Source organism: Polyodon spathula, chromosome 38 (genome assembly GCF_017654505.1).
Source record: "Polyodon spathula isolate WHYD16114869_AA chromosome 38, ASM1765450v1, whole genome shotgun sequence".
Taxonomy (NCBI): Eukaryota; Metazoa; Chordata; class Actinopteri; order Acipenseriformes; family Polyodontidae; genus Polyodon; species Polyodon spathula.
The window spans coordinates 188,939-196,438 of NC_054571.1; the positions used below are offsets into that span (position 1 = coordinate 188,939).

At 48.2% G+C, this 7,500-nt stretch overlaps 1 protein-coding gene across 1 annotated transcript in view; it reads left to right on the forward strand.

The window, feature by feature from the left end:
- Positions 1 to 7,273: 7,273 nt before the first annotated feature.
- cacna1ab (calcium channel, voltage-dependent, P/Q type, alpha 1A subunit, b) overlaps positions 7,274 to 7,500 on the forward strand; it is a 71,859-nt gene continuing 71,632 nt past the window's right edge. The window contains exon 1 of the mRNA XM_041235647.1: positions 7,274 to 7,500. This exon is cut by the window's right edge and continues 1,343 nt beyond it. The gene's annotated coding sequence lies outside the window, so the exon portion shown is untranslated.

Consider the following 7,500-nt stretch of genomic DNA (forward strand, 5'->3'; position numbering starts at 1 on the left):
TTAATAATACAAAGTCATAAAATGAATGAGAAACGACTTGCTTGCAGCAGTAGGAGGTTACGGGTTCTGCAGTGTCACGACCTCCTACGTGTGCTCAAGGTAATACGCGCAGATATGCCGGGTCTGTAGCCGTGTCTTTCACCCTGGGAAGCGTGCTGCTTCTGCTTGCATTAGTATATTCTGTTTTTAAACATGAGAACTGAGACGTGATGCGTATCGTGGGAACGCGTCTTTATTTATAGCTGGCACCATTGCGTTTCCCCGGCAACAGACCCCGTTTATGCCTTGCGCATGCATTACCTCCTTCCGCCGCTGGGCGGAGTCTTGAGCACGCGTTCAGCAGTAGGAGGTCATGGCTTTTCAGAACCCATACCCTCCTACTGCTGCAAGCATGCCCAAGTCGTTTTTCATTCATTTTACCCTGATTTTATGATTTTGTATTATTAAATGTTCGGGTTATGAGTTTATTAGTGCTCTGTTTATGTGCTGCTGCGGTTCAATGGTGTATTCTGTTTGTTTTTCTAAGTTTTTTTTGGCAAAAAAATTTAAATTATATTTTCAGGAAAATAATGTGTAAAAAAAATCCAATTCCATCCAGTGGAATAATGAGGTATTGCACGCCAAAGAAAATACACCAGCAACACAAGACTGAGCTGCCATCAACCACGTGTATTCTCCATGTGGTAAAGCATAGGGAAGCATTGTAAACACAGAGAGGTCTGGTAAAGCATAGGGAAGCATTGTAAAGCACAGAGAGGTCTGGTAAAGCATAGGGAAGCATTGTAAAGCACAGAGAGGTCTGGTAAAGCATAGGGAAGCATTGTAAAGCACAGAGAGGTCTGGTAAAGCATAGGGAAGCATTGTAAAGCACAGAGAGGTCTGGTAAAGCATAGGGAAGCATTGTAAAGCACAGAGAGGTCTGGTAAAGCATAGGGAAGCATTGTAAAGCACAGAGAGGTCTGGTAAAGCATAGGGAAGCATTGTAAAGCACAGAGAGGTCTGGTAAAGCATAGGGAAGCATTGTAAAGCACAGAGAGGTCTGGTAAAGCATAGGGAAGCATTGTAAAGCACAGAGAGGTCTGGTAAAGCATAGGGAAGCATTGTAAAGCACAGAGAGGTCTGGTAAAGTATATTTGCACAGCATGATCCAGGGGAAAGTGCAGCAGTGAGAGTGCGGAGCTACTGTGGTGAAGTCTCCTCAGGGTGGCAGAGTGAGGGGGGGGGGGGGGGGGGGGTGCAGCCCCTGGAAGGGTGTGCTGGGATCCTCTTTGACAGGCGAGGGGTGAGGGAGCAGGGGAGCTCCAGCGCTCAGGGCTGACTCAGTAATTTCAGGGAGAGGCTGTTATTCAGGATTGAAGTGCTGAGCAGCGCTGTCCTGGTGCTTACTCCACAGGACCTCCTTCCAGCCCAGCAGAGGAAGCAGACGAGATCATCAATTAACAGAGCAATTAGAGTCCCAGAGACCTGAACAAAACAGAGCAGAAAAACAGCAACAAGATCAAGAAAACACAGACACCGAGACACACCGAGACACACCGAGACACTGAGACACACCGAGACAGAGAGCTGTTACACTGAAGTGCTGAGCACACTGAGACACTGAGACACACAGAGACCACCCGAGACACACTGAGACACTGAGAGACACTGAGACACTGAGAGACACTGAGACACACTGAGACACACAGAGACACACCGAGACACAGAGACACACAGACACACCGAGACACTGAGACACACCGAGACACACCGAGACACTGAGACACACCGAGACACCGAGACACACTGAGACACACCGAGACACTGAGACACACCGAGACACACCGAGACACTGAGACACACCGAGACACACACTCAGTGTCTGGACTTGGGCTCTGAGACTCCTGTGTGTGGGAAACACCCGTGTGACTCTGTGACTCTTGTGGCACACCTGAGACCCACCGAGAGACACACCGAGACACTGTAGCTCACTGTGAGACTCTGTGTGACACACTGAGACTCTGTGTGACACCTGTGTGGCACACTGAGACTCTGTGTGGCTCCTGTGTGGCTCTGTGACACACCGAGACTCTGTGACACTGCCTGTGACTACCCTGTGTGGCTCTGTGTGACTCTGTGACTCCGACACTGAGACACACTGAGACACACCGAGACACTGAGAGAGACACCGAGACACACTGAGACACACCGAGACACTGAGACACACCGAGACACACCGAGACACACTGAGACACACCGAGACACACCGAGACACCGAGACACACCGAGACAAACCGAGACACCGAGACACACCGAGACACACCGAGACACCGAGACACACCGAGACACACCGAGACACCGAGACACACTGAGACCGAGACACCGAGACACACCGAGACACACCGAGACACCGAGACACACTGAGACACACCGAGACACCGAGACACACTGAGACACACCGAGACACACCGAGACACACCGAGACACACTGAGACACACCGAGACACCGAGACACACCGAGACACACCGAGACACCGAGACACACCGAGACACACCGAGACACACTGAGACACACCGAGACACACCGAGACACACTGAGACACACCGAGACCGAGACACTGAGACACACCGACACACATAAGAGGGGAGACACCGACATACACAGAGAGGTATACCCTCACACCAAGACACCGAGACACACTCCTCTCCGAGACACACACACACACCTCTCCCCTCTCCTCTGTATTCCCACCCCCTCCTCTCCCCTCTCTGTATTCCTCTCCTCTCTCTGTTTCTCCCCTCTCTCTGTATTCCTCTCTCCCCTTTCTCCTCTCCTCTCCCCTCCTCTCTGTATTCCCACCCCCTCCTCTCCCCTCTCTGTATTCCTCTCCTCTCTCTGTTTCTCCCCTCCTCTCTGTATTCCTCCCCCTCCTCTCCCCTCTCCTCTCCCCTCCTCTCTGTATTCCCACCCCCTCCTCTCCCCTCTCTGTATTCCTCTCCTCTCTCTGTTTCTCCCCTCCTCTCTGTATTCCTCCCCCTCCTCTCCCCTTTCTCCTCTCCTCTCTCCCCTCTCTCCATGCAGTGTGAGCTCTCAGTTGAATGCAGTGTAATTGCTGTTTGGTTTTGAAAGGGAAGCTCTTTGGTTTTCAGTAGGGCTTCCTTGTGATCGCACACTGACAGACAGCGCTGCACAACTACATCTAATTAGTGCACAGGCTGAAAACCCCTGAGATCTCTCTGTGTGTCTGTCTGCCTCACAGTGCCCTCCTGAAACACACGACACATCCACAGAAGAGACAAACTCAAACAGGGCTGGGGGCCCGCCTCTGAGGAACACAAAACAGGACCTCCAAACTTAAGGCGGGGGGAGGGCTGTTGAAAGTTTAAACCCTCTCTAGAAATCCTCCAGTCAGCCAGTAGGAAACAGTGATAATATCACTACTGTAGTATTGATAACTGGTTCATAGTGGCTCCTCTCTTGCAGTGATATTGTAACTGGTTCATAGTGGTGTGTCTCTTGCAGTGATATTGTAACTGGTTCACAGTGGTGTGTCTTTGCAGTGATATTGTAACTGGTTCATAGTGGCTCCTCTCTTGCAGTGATATTGTAACTGGTTCACAGTGGTGTGTCTCTTGCAGTGATATTGTAACTGGTTCATAGTGGTGTGTCTCTTGCAGTGATATTGTAACTGGTTCATAGTGGTGTGTCTCTTGCAGTGATATTGTAACTGGTTCATAGTGGTGTGTCTTTGCAGTGATATTGTAACTGGTTCACAGTGGTGTGTCTCTTGCAGTGATATTGTAACTGGTTCATAGTGGTGTGTCTCTTGCAGTGATATTGTAACTGGTTCATAGTGGTGTGTCTTTGCAGTGATATTGTAACTGGTTCACAGTGGTGTGTCTCTTGCAGTGATATTGTAACTGGTTCATAGTGGCTCCTCTCTTGCAGTGATATTGTAACTGGTTCATAGTGGCTCCTCTCTTGCAGTGATATTGTAACTGGTTCACAGTGGTGTGTCTCTTGCAGTGATATTGTAACTGGTTCATAGTGGCTCCTCTCTTGCAGTGATATTGTAACTGGTTCATAGTGGTGTGTCTCTTGCAGTGATATTGTAACTGGTTCATAGTGGTGTGTCTCTTGCAGTGATATTGTAACTGGTTCATAGTGGTATGTCTTTGCAGTGATATTGTAACTGGTTCACAAAGTGGTGTGTCTCTTGCAGTGATATTGTAACTGGTTCATAGTGGCTCCTCTCTTGCAGTGATATTGTAACTGGTTCACAGTGGTGTGTCTTTGCAGTGATATTGTAACTGGTTCACAGTGGTGTGTCTCTTGCAGTGATATTGTAACTGGTTCATAGTGGCTCCTCTCTTGCAGTGATATTGTAACTGGTTCATAGTGGCTCCTCTCTTGCAGTGATATTGTAACTGGTTCACAGTGGCTCCTCTCTTGCAGTGATATTGTAACTGGTTCATAGTGGCTCCTCTCTTGCAGTGATATTGTAACTGGTTCACAGTGGCTCCTCTCTTGCAGTGATATTGTAACTGGTTCACAGTGGTCTGTCTCTTGCAGTGATATTGTAACTGGTTCATAGTGGCTCCTCTCTTGCAGTGATATTGTAACTGGTTCATAGTGGCTCCTCTCTTGCAGTGATATTGTAACTGGTTCATAGTGGCTCCTCTCTTGCAGTGATATTGTAAGCTGATTGATGTAACTCAGCTCAGTTTCAATGTGCAGTTCTGCAGGATGCTAATAATACAGAGACTCCATTCAGCTGCTTTCTGGGGTGCGCTGCATTCATAACAGACAGTGAAACACGCTGGCACTTAATACCAGCCGATTATAGTGCAATCACTGTGTATATGAGGCATTTAATGTGAACATCATTATCACATTAAAAACACTGAATGAGTTTAAATACGCTCTGAACCGAGCTGGTAAATCGGTTTGAAATGTGCCGCTGCTGACTGCTTCAGTGACCTCAGTGACAATCACAGCACAGTGAAACACAGCACAGTGTAACACAGCACAGTGACAGCACAGCACAGTGTAACACAGCACAGTGACAGCACAGCACAGTGTAACACAGCACAATGACAGCACAGCACAGCACAGTGTAACACAGCACAGTGACAGCACAGCACAGCATAGTGTAACACAGCACACAGCACAGTGACAGCACAGCACAGTGTAAAGACAGCACAGCACAGCACAGTGTAACACAGCACAGTGACAGCACAGCACAGCATAGTGTAACACAGCACAGCGTAACACAGCACAGTGACAGCACAGCACAGTGTAACACAGCACAGTGACAGCACAGCACAGTGTAACACAGCACAGTGACAGCACAGCACAGCACAGTGTAACACAGCACAGTGACAGCACAGCACAGTGAAACACAGCACAGTGACAGCACAGCAGTGTGATAAAGCACAGTGACAGCACAGCACAGTGACAGCATATTAGCAAGTGTACAGTATAACCATGGGAAAGGCATGGGGAGAAAACTACAAACATGTAGCCTGGGAGCCTTTTCTAAGGGATTTCCTCCTGATTTTTATGGCACTCGGGTCCAGCTGATTCAGCAGTGTGGATTCTCAATACAAACACCCACTTCCCTTCCTAAGCTCTTACAGTAACATACACAGATGGCTCATTCTTCAGCGCGGATGTTAAACTGCTGGCAACCCTCGTTCTGGTATCCCTTCAAAACAACAGGTATAGGGAAAGCATTCAGCCGGGTGTGTAATCATTCCTGCATGAATGCGTGACGTGTACACGTGATCAGCACGATCTGTGGCAGAGGAACACGGAATGAACACAGCTCACTAAACACGCGTGAATTAACAGGGCTCGGTTATTTGAGCGTTCCCGTGTTTTGGGCTGGCTCCGGTCACGCCGGCAATGTAAGAATTGGACTGGACTGGATCGCACTGCCAGGGGACAGGGCGGGTGCACTGTGGTTATACTCCAGCAGGTGGCAGCACAGTCTACAATGTAAAAAAAAAAAAAAACGACTGCAGTATAATTTTCAGTTTTTGTGATATTATATTCAGGACGTTCTTCTAAAGAAATGAACACAGTTATGTTAAATAAATAAATAAATAAATGCAAACACGAGGCAACATGCTTCCAATTAAAGCGGCAGTGCGTGGCTTTGATGTCACAGCTGCCCGCGGGGAGTGTGATACTGATCAGAGGCTGCCGGCTGCAGAACAGGAAGCGCGCAGGAGGACGCGGGTATTGCAGTCAATGATGAAAGAGGAAGAAAGCCTCCGACAGCCACACGGCGCTCCGACTGCGTTTGTACCGAGTACCGGATCTTCCCAATTCCGTGTAAACGTCACAGGATCGTTCTAGAACCATGCAAGCTGTAATAATTCTTATTTGGAACCTTCCGTGGGTTCTCCTCCAGTCGTGTGCGCACCGGCACACGCACAGTACCTACAGAACGGCTTGTACAATGTTGCTGCTTGTTTTCAAACACTTTCCCTTGACAAAGGCGTGTTAAACACGCCGCCGCAACGTCTGGAAGTTGAATCTTTTGAGAAAAAACTAAATAAAACTAAAAACAACCGTTTTTTTAAATAATATACATGCATATATGCGCTTTCCATTTTTATTTTAGTTTACGATGATTTTATACGCTCGCTGCCCAATTCTTTTTAACGAAAACCCCAGCAATGCAAAGATCGTTAGCACACACATCACAACAGAACTGCCATCTCCAAATTCCTTTTACACACAAACTCGACAACGCATGCATCACACACAGACACACACACAATATTCAACAGTCAAGATAAGCAGCGTGCTAGTTCACCAGGATATAGAGGAAGAACGCCCCTACCTACCGTGCGCTGGAGAGGACGCGCTTACTGCCAGAGCGCAGCCGCTTCCCAACATTCCGAGTGACGTCGCTGGCGCTGTCCAGGGTCCTGACAGGCTGAATCAGAGCCGCTCACAACAGCGCGCTGCAAATGTGTCTTCACATGGGGACACATGGGAGACCCAAATGCACCATCGCCTCATATGAGTCCATGCGAGTGTGCAGGAAAAAGCGTGTTTGTGGCTCAGTGTGTCAAAGGTGAAACATATATTTCGACACACATTTGCAATGGTCGCAAACTGGGCTTGTTGGAATATCTTAACAAAAAATATACCCCCCCCCCCTCCCAAAACAGCAACACAAATATTGAATGCATGTTTCAAGTCTGTTGCATCTGCAAAGTGTGGTTCATGCAAGTCATTGAGCAGCACGGTGCGGTGCACAGTCATTTATATGGGTTTCCTGCACTTTTTCAACTCTCAGTCGCTATATTGACAAAGAAGGCTACTGTGTAACTCGACCCGTCTGCTTCTTGCTGTGAAGTGCACCGCCTCAGTGACACCCTCCTTTTATAATAAACTCGAGCAAATAAATGCATAAAGTAATTATTCACGTACTTCGCTAGTTTGTGAGTTTCTGTATCGTGTGTGAATGCGGGGCTTGGTGTAGGTGGTAAGCGAACAGCTGC